Source organism: Nicotiana tomentosiformis, chromosome 12 (genome assembly GCF_000390325.3).
Source record: "Nicotiana tomentosiformis chromosome 12, ASM39032v3, whole genome shotgun sequence".
NCBI classification, from domain to species: domain Eukaryota; kingdom Viridiplantae; phylum Streptophyta; class Magnoliopsida; order Solanales; family Solanaceae; genus Nicotiana; species Nicotiana tomentosiformis.
The window spans coordinates 99,760,002-99,777,356 of record NC_090823.1 but is presented as its reverse complement, the minus strand read 5'-3'; the positions used below and the strand labels follow the sequence as shown (position 1 = coordinate 99,777,356).

Here is a 17,355-nt window from a genome sequence, read left to right as displayed (position 1 = left end):
AGAATAGAAGTTCTGCAACTATTCAGGGAACTAGGCTTTACTATATTTCTGAGGCAACTAGTAACGTCATAAAGAAACGTAGTGTAGGGAGAATCATTAACATTCCCAAACATAGAGAGTTAGCCTCACATACCTTAACTTCCTGCTCTTGAGCGTAATACAATATTCGCCAACCCTTTCAACTTTAATCTATATCAATACAAGTCAAAGGGATTCCATATTTGCAATAATACTCATGTTTTGGTCACCTAGACATTTCATCAAACACTTTATGGGCGTAAAGCCTCATAACCCTCATTAGTGATGTTTCTACACCCAACAACCCATTCTCTTGCTCCAAGATAAATTCTAAAATCTCAAATTGTTATAATCAACATCATTCTTCATCACCCATAAGATACACAATACCCTTAATCAATAATCAAATACCAAAAACCCAAATCTATAATCGCTCATGCTTTTATATCAAACTCATCAACTTATATCTCATGCCCTTAGAGTATATAATCATTAATCCATTTCTATAGTCAGTTAGAGGGTAAAGATATTACCTTTTGACGTTCAATCCTCTTGAATTCGAGTTCTAGGGTTTCTTCTCTCAACAATGATGTCTCGATCAAGTTTCTAATGATTTGGATGGTTTGCCCATGTTAATAAGGTATTGGGGAATTGAAATTAACTTGGAATCACCATTAGAACTTACCTTGGATGATGGAGGGACCTTTGAGGAGTTAGGTTCTTGAGACCTTCCATTTCTAGAGAAAGTTTTTGTATTTTGGGGTGTGGGGACGAAGCAGGGCAGTAGCACTGCCACAAGTGCGCGGCCGCGCACGGGACCATTCGGGCGTGCATACTGCACATTTTTCAGTAAACGCACATAACCTTTTGCAAAGAGATCCATTCAGGCTCCACAATATTTCGTTGGAACTATTTCAAAGGGCTACAACTTGAATATTTTGAATTTTCTCCAATTCCTAACATAAATCCATGAAATAAGACTGAAAGATAATCTTTCCATAAACTTAGTCAATTTTATCGAATCTTATGCACCTCACTCTCCGACTTGATTTCAAACGACTATTTCCACCCATACTCATCCCGATAGGATTTCATATATCTAAAATATAACATTAATACTCATTTAACATGTCCATACCTAGTCCGAATTTATGGAGTATTACATTTACCTTTTCGCAAGTATAAGGGGTCTATAATATTGGAAAATAAAATAATATAAAGGATATATGTTAAATTGCTACTTTCATTTCCTTGTTTGACAGCTGTAGCGCCGTTGAAGTCTACCGTAACTTTAAATATGGTTAGCAATTTTCTTTTTAAATTTTTCTGCCTTATTAATTATTTCAAGTACCCCAAAGCTTGGATAACTGGACAGGTGGCAATAATCTAATTGGGAAGTGAACATTACTGGACTTAAATATATTGGAGCAATCCGCACCCGAGTTTATTATGAGTAAAATAAACTGCAACTTGTCTAATCATTAAAAGTCCTTTACTTGATGTAATCTATATATATATATATATATAATGCAGGGACAAGAGCCGGTAACGTGACAAGCCTCTTTATCCAGGAATTGCATTTATTTTTTATTATAATTTTTTGCCTTTTTCTTTCATTCTGGGCCACAAAAAAAACAATATTCGTCAAAAATATCGGTTAAATAAACCAACGGTTTCTATCTATACTTTCTACAACTGTGTTTCTTCCTACGCTTTCTCTTTATTCTATTTTCTTTATTGTTCCTGCACTATGCTTTTCAATCTACTTTTCTTATTTCACATGATAACCTCTATGTTCTTCCCTCATTGTCTTTTTCACTTTGCCTCCAGTTATATGCATTTTGGTTTTTTATTCGACTCCATCTTTAAATCACTTCGCTGCTACCATTACATTACTGGAGAACCGGATAAAATATCCTTAAAAGAACCAAACATGAGATGCTTATTTGACGCCCATGAAGTGTTTGAAAAAAGGTACTATAGGGAGACATTGCCCACCCCCACGGCTTCAGGAAATGGTGCTATCTCAACAGGTCGGTAATTCTCATAGTAAATATTACCAAGGACATGAATTTTTTTTAAAACAAAAATGGGAAGTGAATATCTTGTGATCATTCAATTGCATGATCTAAATGTACAATTACACCTTCACTCAAGGACACAATTTTTTCCCTCGATGGGAGATGGTGTGGAAAAGGAACAAAAGGGCGTGTAAAATTTGAAGGAACATAACAGCGTGAAAAAGTTTGAGAAACTAAGGATGTGTTTTATATGGAGAACAAGAATGCCCTTTTATTTATATGTTTAATAATGATAACGAACTTCATTAACAATATCTTTAAATGTTGATTATAGTTTAGTGATATGGAGTTTTGACTAAATTAGATTATTATTGATCTCGGCTATTTGTATTGCATAGTGGTAAAAATTCCTGTTAAATCTTAGTTTCTTTCAATTATACAGAAGTGTTGCAATATTAGTGTTAGTATATTTGTTCTGCTCTATTATGATTTCCTGCTCTACTCTTTTTGTGTGATTAGAGAGCGGCTTATGCATTTAATATAGCAGCAACATCGTTGATGGTCACAAAAAAAGACTTTTTTTGCAGCAGCATTGTGATGATATATATTCTATCTCATATTCTTGTGTGCACTCTATTATACAAGTGTTCTTTACTCCTTAGTGAAGAGATGATGTTGATTAAATTTTATCCTATATTTAGTTTAGTGAAAGGATGATGTGATTGAATAAACTTTATTACATATTTAGTTTAACAGAGTAATTTTTTGTCTACTATATATTATAAACAAAATTATAACAGACAAAAACAGTGAATACACAACTCAATGTTGATTATCCATTTAGGCCATGTATGTCATTACTCGCAAATGTTAACCACTTTTTTCCCCTTCTGAATTATTGGTCATGTTAGGCAGTACCTCTCATGATCTACACTTTATATCATTCTCCTGAATAACAAATTAGGAAATAGTAAATGTGGCAGCAATAATAGAAGTGCTTCCACTGATTCAAAGCCAAAGTGTAGAAGAGCTGTTAAACAAAATAAAAATAAAAATAGGAAAAGAATGAGAAGACGAGAAGCTGATCAACATCTTAACTCCAACCATCACCTAATCATGAGTGACATCTTGAATCTACATGCTCCAGATAGTGTCTTTCCACAACCATCACCTTGTTCTAATGCATTTACCTATTGTCCGTCTAGAGTGAAAGTTACTTTCCAAGTTGTTAAGTGTTAAAAGTATATTCTTTATACCATACTGCAATTTATCTATGTTAAGTGGTATCTTTTTATTTTCTTTCTTTATTTGTAGTAAATGATTGTCTGATGAAATAGAATAATCATAATATTACAGATTTTTAGGATGATCTTAGTATTGACACTTAAAATGGATCATCCCAAACAAAAAGGCCTCGCACGGTGAAGGAAGCTCATGATAATGCCTGAGAAAGAGCAATTTTGTCTACAACAATGCCTCAAAAATCGAGAGGCAACACGTAATCGTCTTCTTCCAAATATAAATCATGTCAATTGCATCTCAATTGTAGGGTAGTCTTGCTATTACAACCTCCTGTTCTATTTGAGAAACAGGTTAGAATATTGAATCTGCTATTTTCTTCTTTCCTCATATATCATATATATACATAATAGTAATGCATGTGTGATCTCTATGTATATTACTAGATTATTTTTAAATAATCGTGTCTTGCGTATCCTTAAGTTCATTTAAAAAAAATTCATGTAGTAGTTACTTAGCGTCAATGTTTTTCCCTCATTGGATTTATTTGACAAGGGAAAAGATGTGGTTCATCCTTTTTTGTGTTTTTGAAAAAGGCAAGCCCCAAAGCTATATTGCCCCTTTATGTTTCTTCATGTATTATGTGCAGACTTCTAATCAAGAATCTTATACCAACTTTTCACAAGTTCTCAAGTGCAATACTTATTGTCAAGAATTAAACTATAAACTGAAAATTTTGTTATTGTTGCTCTCATTATTTTTTGATAAATCTATCGATGCTTATTTGAATGTGAACAAGGACTTGAACGTCGTATAAATTCAGCTTTATTTGCCAACAACTACAGTATACAATAATTATTGCTATTTTGGTACTTGGACATAGATAACGGTTCAAACCCTCTAAATTTCTCTCAACTGAACCCTGTATTTGGCTCTGTTAATTATTCACTGCTTATTATTTTTCTTACCTTTGTCGGATGATACAGCTATTCGGATATGATCCTTAAATAACTAGGCCTCATCTCTATTTGATTTCTTAGTAATTATACCAACTAATCTGCATTTATCTTTATAATGACAGATTATGTTATGAGAGTCATCTGAAATGCATCAAGATAACGCCAGCCTATTCCCTTCTATAATGGTTTTAAAGCCACCGGCAGATTCTCGCAACTTAGCTTAATGCATTAACTGTGAATCAAATTTCAATTATACTTTTACTAAATGGGAGCCAGGATGTATATGGAACTGGATATGATTTTGCTAGACAATATGAGAGATTACTGTATTATCCTTAGGAGATGTGCTTTAGAGTGAAGACTCGGACTTCCATAAATATGAAAGAAACTTTGCATAACGTTGGTTCATGTTCTTTGTCATAACATACTGTAGCTTTCTTGGTGGTTTAATTTTTGACTTTTTTCTTAGTTTCGTAGTATTTTTTGGTTTCTTATCCTAGTATTTTTCCCCTGATTTGAATTTCTCTTAAGGATTTGGAATAGCAGACTCAATATCTCATCATACTACTTATCTCATTTAAGTTGTGAGGAAGATATCAATGAAAAATATAATTATTCAAGAAAGAATAAACAGTTCATGACTAATTACTTTGTGTGTTATAAAAGTTGGGAGGGATTGATGCATTTCCATTCTACTGCGACCTTACCATTGCAAAATTTTAAATCAATAGATGATACTATTGGTTGAGTGCCCAAATGCACATACTCTATTAGATGTATGTAGTATTAGCATAGGTTCAAGTAGTCTTTGCTTCTTAAGCAATGTGCCTTGGCTATTTGATTTGTAAGTGGAATTTTTATCTTTGAGAATTATGGAAAATACCCTCTTTCATTTGTCATACCATTCCCAGAAAATTAGTTCTTAGAGAGATCTCATCCTAATTACCATTTATTCAAATGCCCAATTGTTGTTGCTAAAAATTGTACACAAAAAGATATATAGGAGTTAATGATATTCTTAATGCTACTGCTAATTTTTAAACATTTTATAATTTGTAAAATACATGTCAATTTATTCGGTAATCGCCAAGATAGGATTGGGTGGAATTGGTAAGAAGATAATTGTCAATTTATCATCTTCAAAGATTTCACAAATAATACTAATGAACATATTTGTATTTGTGATTTAATCAATTACAAAATTTAGTTCTATATGCGTAAAATAATAAGATTTATTTTTATCCAACAAATTTATAAAAATATCACTTATTAGTCTACTTAAGTTTTTTACTATTATCGCGCGCGCGAAGCGCGTATAACTTCACTAGTTGATTTATAATTAAGAAATATAGTATTTAAAAACATCTATTCTTGATGTTTTCATAAGTTGGAAGGATAATGATCTTTGGTCTAAATAAAATATCTCTCATTTTTTGAACTTCATAAAAAGAGAATAATCCACTCAGATGAAAAAACAGACTATATTTTATTTTATCTTAAGATCAAAGACAGTCTCCTTCACTCTGCATGGAAAAGTGGCTCCTTTAATGTACTTGTTTTAGAAATAAAAAAAGCACCATCATCATCTTAAAGTACTTTACAATATACTTTGATGTAGAGAAGATAAGCATATGTACAGTTCATAGTTGTTAAGATTTGAACAAATTAAGTTTTTTCATGTTCAAGGATATATCATTAACTTATTATTATCAATAAAGTCCAAGGATCCAAACAAACTCTCATCTTTTCCTCCACATATGCCATGCCATCTCTTAAGGAAACAACTTGGAATCAATCATCAAAGAGCACGATCAGCCAACAAATGCCGACCACACAAGAAGTTAATCTGATTAGTTGGATTAATTTCTTTGTTTAATTTTGCTATAGGCGCAAAATACAACTGGAAAATTAATGCTCCCTAATCAAAGATAGTATAGTAAAATTATTGTTTTCACATGGGTTGAATTTAAATATCGTTCAAGTAATTTCTAGTCAACTGCTATCTAGGATGATTAACACTTTGGTTTGAAATGATAAAGAACTAAGATTAACTACTAAATTAAAGCAAGCGACAATTGATCATGGGGAACTAGAGATTAGCAATATTGGATTGTTATCAGCGCGAGAAATAAGAGTCGTGACATGATAGGTACAAAACTACTATTCTAGATTTGATACTATTAACTTTTACGGTTAATATTCTATTGATTATAACGAATTCAACAGGTTATTATCTTCTAATTCATATTCCTCTCTTTATTAAATCTAAACCGTTCAAATAAGTTAATATGAAGTACAGTAAAACTTGAATCTACTAGTAAGAATAGTCTAAAAAAAACTTTTTACGAAAATTTCTCAATCTTAATTCAAACAGTAGATCACAAAACTCTTTAGATTACTTTAAAGAAATACCAAAATAATTTAAGACATGCATTGCAATAAAATTCAATATTATGCTCATCTTCCGATTAAACACGATAATGAATAAAATTACAAATAGAGTTAAAGCTCTTTCAATAAATCAAGCAATGAAACAATAATCAATTCCATGGATAATAATCAAGTCATCAACCATGAGAAGCTCTAAGGTAAACTACTTCATAATCACGGAGAAAGTCATCACAAATATATTTAAGAACATAAGAAACATAAATCCAACTTTACAATTCAAACTCACATATTGAATTGGTGAAGAATAATGAAATATTGTGTCTTGAATCCTCCAACACTCTCTCAATTTTCCGTAGGTCAAAAGATTCCTCAAAATTATATTTTCGGTGTACTTATACCCTATAGGAAGGGGTCCAGCTAAAACTATCCTCTCTGAATCGAAGTAGGAAAAGTTGGACTGAAAATTGTACAGGTGCACCGCGCCATGCACTGCATTAGTGTACTTTATCATAGGCTTTGTATTTTGTCCGAAACAACAACAGTTGCACAGCCGCAGCGCGCCATGCGGCGCGTTAGTGCAATTTTCTGCGCTACTCAATTTTCTTCAATTTTTAGTATCCAGACTTGGTCCTCGAACCCCAAACACAATCCCAGTTTAATTCCTTGGGCTTCTACTCAGATTTCTAAGCTTCAAATTATCCGATTTAGCTTCAAAAATATGTCATAGCTCAGAATTACACCCAACACGAAAATCACATAATGAGTATAAAATCTTCACATTTAAGCTCAATCACAACTAAAGTGTAGCAAATAATAGGTACAATGTATCCAAAAACCTATATTTCTAGCCTACCATCAACATTCCACACTTAGATAATTGCTCGTCCTCGAGCAATCAAACTACACTTCAAATAGGGACGACCTTTTTAACTAACACTCCTAACTCGTCATGCTAAAAATATTTAAATTAGACTAATCTCCCTACTGTAACATCCCAGCATCAAGACTTGACTCAAAATTACCAATTATTATTTCAGAACCTTCTCAATTACTCTAACCTAGAATCCAAAGACATTACCTTTCACTCGCAAGTTATGTGCCCCTCACAACAAACAATAAAGAGTAATCTCTAACTCATAAAAATCAAGAACAAATAGGGACATAGAATAGGAAGAATTAACTCACTCTAAAAAGTAAAAGTCATGTGCCACACAAGATGTACCATAGGCTTGCCTGTGGTGTAATATGATCCACGTCCAAACCACACTCAATAGTGAGTAGAAACGGTCGTTGGAAAAATAGTACCCAACAAGAATCGAGGTTGATTTCTACAGGGAGTTACTAGGGGTGTTAGGAGTATACACTCGACGAAAGTGAAAGGAATAACTAAATTGCACTTCCACAAAAGGTTTTGAGTTCTAATTCTAATTTTACTATAGCAATTATATGCTAAGAAAAGAAACGAAGTAAATTAGTATTTTTGGTATTTTTCCAAATAATTAAAAAGCCTAGGGATGTGACCATAACCTAGGTGTTTGCCTAATTAGTTAAATACATTAATACTTATTTTGTTGATTGGGGTGTATTATAGCTCTCACCTCTACGTTACACACTCAATACCTATCCCTCTAAGAGTGATTTTTCCCAATTTGACTTTCTCAAGTCCAAATGGATATAAAATAAAATAGTTGATATGAGATCAAGTCGAGTTCTCACTATCTCTAGTTTCAACCCTTTATTTGGGCTAATCAAACCCTCAATTAGCCCAATTCTTGGTTAGCCAAGTTATCCTAAACTAGGTCCCTCTTTCTCAAGGTAGAGACTAAGTCAAAAAGGCATGAATCAATGTTTGCAACCATTAATTCTAAAATTGAAGCATAAACTAAGCTAAATAATCAACACCCAATCATAAACAAGCATTAAATTAAATACCCATAAAATTTACACATTAGGGTTGGGTCACAACCATAGTAAGAATCTAGCTACGCATAGTGAGAATTGAAGAAAATAAAAAAGAAATGCTAATTAAACTCATAATCTAAGAATAAAATGATAAAATATAATGTTTAAACACTAAAATAGTCACAAACTTCCCAAAACGACAAAATGTAACGGCTACAGTAGCTCAAACTTTGAAACTTGACCTTAAAATGTGAAACTTCGGGAGGTTCTTCGGTCGCACAAATCCATGTGCGGTCCGTAGATTTCTTCAATTGGAAAGATCTTGGATTTTGCAGTAGCACAATTCTGGATTACGGCTGCGAAGCATCTTCTGCGGCAGCACAATTCTTTTGTGGTCCGTACTTCAGCAAGGCTTTCAGACTTGGTCTTTTGGACTCTCTCCGAACTTTGAATTATTTGTCAGTGCAGACCTTGTTCTGCGGCCGCAAATTTGCCAAATTCCTACTGGGCTCTTTCACTATCTATGGCCGCAGATGTAATTTTACGGTCCGCACTTTCTTCTGCGGCAGCAAAAATCCTTCCGCGGACCGTACTTCTTTAGTTATGCGCCCTTTCTTGCCTTGTGATTCAGAACACTCATTTTTAGTAGGATTTCATCATGGGAGATCAAACTTCCTACATTCTTGTAATTTGCATACTTTTATTAGTTTCGGGAACATAAATCAATACTTTCGGACTAAAATAAAAGCAAAAAGGTTCTAATAAATAGTCAAAATCCCCACTTATCAACTCCCCCAAACTTAAGTCATTACTTGTCCTCAAGCAAATTAATTAGTTCCCACCTCCTAGAGTTAAGTGTCATTTTAGCAGGTCAAAGGTGAGCCAATCACACATCAGTTGGGACCAACAATTACCAACACTACTCATGCATTATCAACAAGATGACAAGTCAAATATTCATGCACATATAGTTCTAATATGACATTTGAGCTTCAAGAATTGACTTTACTCATCAAGGACTCTTGTTCTATCATGTAAGTCATGGTGGACTCCAAACTCTTCCTCTTCTACTTTTCATTTGCCAAGCTCACTTAAGAAATTAGTACTCAATCTTAAGATTCATGAAAGGTTCACTTATCTCTCACAAGAGAATGTCATAAGTACAACTTCAGGTACCATAGGCTTGCTCCTCATGTATATCGCCACTAATGTAAGCTCACTTAGTTTGTAATCAAGTAGGACTTCTTTTAGGTTGTAACGAAGTCTTTTGGATTAGGGTAGGATATCATATGGGTAAGTGGTTATACCTTTCCTTAAGCACTCCATACTTTCATTTATCGGCTCGCAATTGCCAATTCTTAGAGGCATTTTCTTTTCATTTGGGACTAGAGAGACTTAACATCACTCTTTCTTTTTTATTTCATTCTTTTTCTCCCTTTTTGATTGCTCATTATAGGGATCATTACCTCTTTTTGAATCCATCAACCCTTCCACTTATTCACGTTTTGCATTTTTTTATTTTTGTTCTTTTCTTTTCTTGACTTCCCTTTTCATAGAGATCATTTATTTTATCTTTTTGTGCCTTGGTACCTTTTTCAAATTCCTCATCTCTCCCCCAAATTTATTTTTAATCCACTTATTTCACAAGAGTGTTAAAGAAATTTCGGGTGCCAAGACAGGTCACGACAAAACGGGTAAAGGTTTATTACATGGTTATCAAATCAGAAAGGCTAGAGGCTCAAAGGGATGACTAGAGATAGCGACATTGGTTGCCAATATAAAGCACAAACGGGCCAATGAAAGCCTAAAATGTTGCAGCCTGTACTTTAATATTAGGATAAGTCATAGTAATCCATATGAGCTTGAAGGGATTAAGACCATTCATGAGATTATAGAGAATTTGTCACTATGTTATTATACGACCCCATAAGTTTAGCAACCTTGATACCGTTATATACATTTGATATGGTATTTTGAGTGAAATATTTTTATAAAACAGCTTGAAAAATATGATTTTATATAATTATTAATATTACTACTTTCAATTATACTCATAATATGAGAAAGTTTATGAGATTTTCTTTATTGTAAAGATAGAAATTATTTTCTCATGAGAAAAGAAGGATATCTTTTTACCATTTTAAGAATTAATCGTACGAAAGTTTGTACTCTTTATATGAGATAATGAAAATTAGGAGTTGAGAAAATATATATATTTTTACATGGATGTTTTAATGAAATAATAGTGTATGTATTAATTTTATATGGTACCACATGACCATGATAATATGGTATATATAAAATGTGTTAAAAGTGGATAGTATTTTAAGTAATTTGAGATAATTGGTTAATTAATGATTTTTATGAAATATTAGTTAGTTAATTATAAAATTTTGGATAAGTCTCGATCCCCCCAAACGTGGCAGCTATATAGGATTAACTAAATGACTCATAAATCTAGTTAAATAGGTGGTAAGATCTAAGAATGTGTACACCAACTTATCTCATTTTGTTGAAGAAAGGTTATTAAGAAAGGTTGTGCGGCATTTTATGGGTTGCTTTTCTTATGGTAAGCACTATAGTAATTCCTTCTCTGAGGATGTTGTTTATTGGATTCACTTTAAACTTTGCCTCATGCCTTCATTTACGTGTGGAGTCATTCTTAAGCTCAGTTAATAACAACAATAAAAGTATAGGAGCAATCATGTATTTTCATCTTTGGAGGAGATATAACGTCAATCTATATTGTACTAGCAGCAACGTGAGTGGTATTTTATGGAAGAACAATGTAATCTTTCTGAAAAATATTATGCAGATTTTTTTCTATTTTGATCTGTCGTTACGTGTTTTCGCAAAAGACGTGTATTAGAGGGATTGTCAAGAGAGTCATCTAAGGTATGTTAAGGCTAATCCTTCTTTCTTTTGGCATGATCCAAGCAACGATACGTAAACATAATACTTTTCCATAAGTAGTTCTACTCTTAGCAGTTAAGGATGTCTATGTTATTCATTCCCGTAAAGTGATATTCTAGCATGTCCAAGTATGTCTCTAAGTCCCTATTGAGGTATATGATAGAGATGTTAATGTTTATAATATAGTGATACACGCATCTTCATGCATATTCATTTACCACCGAGCTACGGCCGGTTGGGCAGTTGCGCATCTTCATTTACCACCGAGTTATGGCCGGTCGGGAAGTTACCACTGGTTGGGCAGTTATTTATCATTATTTACCACCGGTTGGATGGTCATGCATATTCATTTACCACCGAGCTACGACCGGTCGGGCAGTCATGCATTTACCACCGAGCTTTGGCCGGTTGGGCAACTACACATTTACCACCGAGCTACGGTCGGTCGGGCCGTCATGCATTTACCACCGTGCTACGGCCGGTTGGGCAGTTACACATTTACCACCGAGCTACGTCCGGTCGGGCAGTCATGTATTTACCACCGCGCTACGGTCTGTCGGGTAGTTATCACTGTTTATTTGGGCAATCATGCATCATAAAATATGGAAAATAGTCTCAAAGAGAAGCATTATATATATAAGTATAATAAGTATGCATATACGGTGGCACTTCGGAGATTCAGGTTGACTCTTATATATATTTAAATAAATATTGACTTATTGTTATATTTCATGTTCGCCTTACATACTCGATACATTATTCGTACTGGCATCCTTTTGTTGGGGACGCTGCATTCATGCTTGCAGGAATAGATATCAGTTTGACGATCCCTCATAGTAGATGAGGTTCGCATTCAACGAATGATCGGTAAGACTCCACCTTATACGGAGTGCAGCCGAGTCTATGAATCACCGTGTCAGAATTTTGCTATATACTTATGGGTAGGCCGGTACACTGCTCCATTTGATATCAAATAATCTTAGAGGCTTTGTAGACATTGGTTCATTTTGTACAGTATGTCAGAGGCCTTGACGACCCATATGTATTCATATTTTAAGAATGATGGTTCACTGATACAGTGTTTTCTCACTTACAGTTGTACATTATGAGTGGTGGCCATGTGGGCCCATGATAGTTACAAAAGGAATGAGTTCAACTAACCGACCTATTTATGTTCTAGTTTTGGTTGAACGATCATAAGTTGCAAAGTGGTTCGCTCGGGCCACCACTGCACCGGGTGCCATCCACGCCTCCCCAGGTTGGGGCGTGACAAACTGTTATCAGAGCAGGTCGTGTCCTAGGAAGTCTACAAAGTCGTGCCTAGTAGAGTCTCACTTATGGGTATGTTGCGCGTCACATTTATAATTGAGAGGATATAGGGCATTTAGAAAATGTTACCCTTCTTTTGTTTCCAGATCGTGCCATAGATCTGAGTCATAAGAAGTCAGTATGAAGCGTTCGCCAGATTTTATATCCACCAGAGGTACAGGTATTACAGTAGAACTTTAAGGCATAATTTCCATCTATGTTTAAGGGAGGTTATGAAAGAAACAGAAGATACGATGCGAGATTAATAGATAAGTAAGGTAAATGTGAATAAGATACGAGATACTCAAGTACAAAAGATTGTGAATAGTCCCAAGTTCAGATAGAGTTTGGGTTTTAGTTAAGTATACAGAGGAGACCCTAGCGAAAGTTTTAAAAATCTCTAAGTGTTAACATTCGAGTACGATTGCTCTAAAGGGGGGAAGGATGCTACATCCAGTACTTTAATATTAGGATAACTCGTAGTAATCCATATGAGTTTGAAGGGATTAACACCATTCAGGAGATTATAGAGGATTTGTTACTATATTATTATAAGACCCCGTAAGTTTAGCAACCTTGATACCGTTTTATACATTTGATATGGTATTTTGAGTGAAATATTTTTGTAAAACAGTTTGAAAAATATGATTTTATATAATTATTAATATTAATACTTTCAATTATACTCATAATATGAGAAAGTTTATGAGATTTTCTTTATTGTAAAGATAGAAATTATTTTCTCACGAGAAAAGAAGGATATCTTTTTACCATTTTAAGAATTAATCGTATGAAATTTTGTACTCTTTATATGAGATAATGAAAATTAGAAGTTGAGAAAATATATATATATATATATATATATATATATATATATATATATATATATATATATATATATATATATATATATATATATATATATATATATTTACATGGATGTTTTAATGAAATAATAGTGTATGTATTGATTTTATATGGTACCACATGATCATAATAGTAGGGTATATATAAAGTGTATTAAAAGTGGATAGTATTTTAAGTAATTTGAGATAATTGGTTAATTAATGATTTTTGTGGAATATTAGTTAATTAATTATAAAATTTTGAATAAGTCATGAGCCACCCAACGTGGCAGCTATATAGGATTAACTAAATGACTCATAAATCTAGTTAAATAGGTGGCAAGATCTAAGAATGTGTACACCAACTTATCTCATTTTGTTGAAGAAAGGTTATTAAGAAAGGTTGTACGGCATTTTATGGGTTGCTTTTCTTATGGTAAGCACTATAGTAATTCCTTCTCTGAGGATGTTGTTTATTGGATTCACTTTAAACTTTGCCTCATGCCTTCATTTACGTGTGGAGTCATTCTTAAGCTCAGTTAATAACAACAATAAAAGTATAGGAGCAATCATGTATTTTCATCTTTTGAGGAGATATAACGTCAATCTATATTGTACTAGCAGCAACGTGAGTGGTATTTTATGGAAGAACAGTGTAATCTTTCTGAAAAATATCATGCGGATTTTTTTCTATTTCGATCTGTCGTTACGTGTTTTCGCAAAAGACGTGTATTAGAGGGATTGTCTAGAGAGTCATCTAAGGTATATTAAGGCTAATCCTTCTTTCTTTTGGCATGATCCAAGTAACGATACGTAAACATAATGCTTTTCCATAAGTGGTTCTACTCTTAGCAGTTAAGGATGTTTATGTTATTCATTCCCGTAAAGTGATATTCTAGCATGTCCAAATATGTCTCTAAGTCCCTATTGAGGTATATGATAGAGATGTTAATGTTTATAATATAGTGATACACGCATCTTCATGCATATTCATTTACCACCGAGCTACGGCCGGTTGGGCAGTTGCATGTTTACCACCGTGCTACGGCCGGTTTGACAGTCATGCATCCTCATTTACCACCGAGTTACGGCCGGTCGGGTAGTTACCACCGGTTGGACAGTCATGCATCTTCATTTATCACCGAGTTACGGCCGGTCGGGTAGTTACCACCCATTGGGAAATTATGTATTATTATTTACCACCAGTTTGGAAGTCATGCATATTCATTTACCACCGAGCTACGACCGGTTGGGAAGTCATGCATTTACCACCGAGCTACGGCCGGTTGGCCAGTTACACATTTACCACCGAGCTACGGCTGGTCGGGTAGTCATGTATTTACCACCGCGCTACAGTCGGTCCGGCAGTTATCACTGATTAGTTGGGAAGTCATGCATCATACAATATAGATATTAGTCTCAAAGAGAAGCATTATATATATAAGGATAATAAGTATGCATATACGGTGGCACTTCGGATATTCAGGTTGACTCTTATATGTCTTTAAATAAATATTGACTTATTGTTATGTTTTAGTTTTGCCTTACATACTCAGTACATTATTCGTACTGACATCCTTTTGTCGGGGACGCTACATTTATGCCTGCAAGTATAGATAATCAGTTTGACAAGACCTCATAGTAGACGAGGTTAGCATTCAACGAAGGATCGGTACGACTCCACCTCATTCAGAGTGCAGTTGAGTCTATGAATCACCATGTCAGAGTTTTGCTACAGACTTATAGGTAAGGCGGTACCCTGCTCCATTTGATGTTAAATAATCTTAGAGGATTTGTAGACATAGGTTGATTTTTTACAGTATGTCAGAGGCCTAACGGCCCATATGTAGTCATGTTTTAAGAAAGATGTTTCACTGATACAGTGTTTTCCCACTTACAGCTGTACATTATGAGTGGTGGCCATGTGGGCCCATGATAGTTACAAAAGGAATGAGTTCAGCTAACCGACCTATGTATGTTCTAGTTTTGGTTGAACGATCATGAGTTACAGAGTGGTTCGCTCGGGCCATCACGACACCAGGTGCTAGCCACGCCTCCCTATGTTGGGGCGTGACATAAAATCACTTCTCAAACCAAGCAAAACATAGTATTTCGCCTTGAAACACATCTGGGACAAGTTCTAGCAACAATTCATCTCACCCCTCACGCAACTTAATTGTAAAAGAGGATATAGTCGAGAGCCTACAATGACCATATTCAAGTTTAAAAATTATTATGGTCCAATTTAACCACTCGATGATTACTTGTAATGACCCGACTAGTCGTTTTAAGAAGTTGCACTTCGCTCGGTAGTTTGGGGGAATGAGAAGCTCTGTATGATGTATTATGAATTGTGTGAATAGTCGGTTTTGATTTTCTGGTAATTCGAAATCATTTTGGAAAAATAAATTTTATCGTTAAAGCTTTAAGTTGGAAGAGTTAACCAAGTTGACTTTTGTGAATTTAACCTTGGAGTGAAGTTTTGATGGTTCCGTTAGGTTCGAATGGTGATTTTGGACTCGGGCGTATGCTCGAATTTCCATTTGGATGATCCAAGAAGGATTCGGCACAAATTAACAAAAGTTGGAAATTTGAAGATTTGGAAAGTTCATAATTTTGACCGAAAGTTGACTTTGTGGATATCGAATTGAGAGTGTGGTTCTGGGAACTGGAATAGCTTCGTTATGTCATTTGGGACTTGTGTGCAAAAAAATAGGTTTATTTGGGGTTGATTTGATATGTTTCGGTGCGAGTTTTGGAAGTTGAAAGTTGAAAGTTCATTTAAGTTTGATTTGAGGTGCGATTCATCATTTCGATGTAATAATGTGTGATTTGAGACCTCGAGTAGGTCCGTGTTATGTTATGGGTCTTATTGGTATATTTGGACGGGGTCCCGAGGGGCTCGAGTAAGTTTCAGACGTGGCTCAGATCATTTTTCTCTCATGCTACATTGCTGAAGGAGTGCTGGTTCTGGTGTTGCGCACCTGCAGTTGGTTTTGCGTAGGTGCGGTGATCGCAGAAGCGGTAATGCGGTCGCACCCACGAAAAGTGGCAGAGTTTGGAGTCTTCGCAAGTGCGAAAATTGGGGACTTAGGCGCAGAAACGTGTATGGCTTCGCACCTGCGGTTGCGCAGAAGCGGATAAAGATCCACAAGTGCGAGGGGTCAGATGGCTAGTTGAGTCCACAGAAGCAAAGTTTTTGTCGCAGATGCAATGCCACAGAAGCGGCACATGTGTTCGCAAAAGCGAAAATGACTGGGCAGAAGCTTTAAATCGAGGGTTTGGTCATTTTATTCATATTTGGAGCTATAGACCTCGGATTGAGATGGTTCTTAAAGCGATTTTCACCACATGGATTGGGGTAAGTGTTCTACACTATAATTTGATTATATTTCGTGATTCTATCTTTACTTTTGGTAATTGGGTTATGAGTTTTAAAGAGATAATTGGGAATTTTAACCTAGAGTTTCATAGAGTGTGTTTTTGAGTTTTGAATATCGATTCGGAGTCGAAATTGGGTAAAAATAGTATGGTTGGACTCGTAATTGAATAGGTTGTCGGATTGTTATAAGGTTTTGTCGAGTTCTGAGGTATGGGCCTGGGTTTGACTTTTGAGTTGATTTTGGGATTTTTATTAAGGATTCGACTTTTATCATTTAGAATTGTTTCCTTAGGCATTAATTGATGTATTTGAGTCGCTTTTGGCTAGTTTAGAACCGTTCGAAGGCCGGTACATGCGAGATGACATTTTTGGAGCAT

At 34.7% G+C, this 17,355-nt stretch overlaps 1 long non-coding RNA gene across 1 annotated transcript; it reads left to right on the top strand.

Annotated features, from left to right (window-relative positions):
• Positions 1-1,514: 1,514 nt before the first annotated feature.
• LOC108947460 (uncharacterized) lies at positions 1,515-4,635 on the top strand. Its single transcript, XR_004510408.2, has 2 exons — positions 1,515-2,051; positions 4,360-4,635. It is a non-coding gene; the product is annotated as an uncharacterized lncRNA (long non-coding RNA).
• The last annotated feature ends 12,720 nt before the right edge of the window (positions 4,636-17,355 follow it).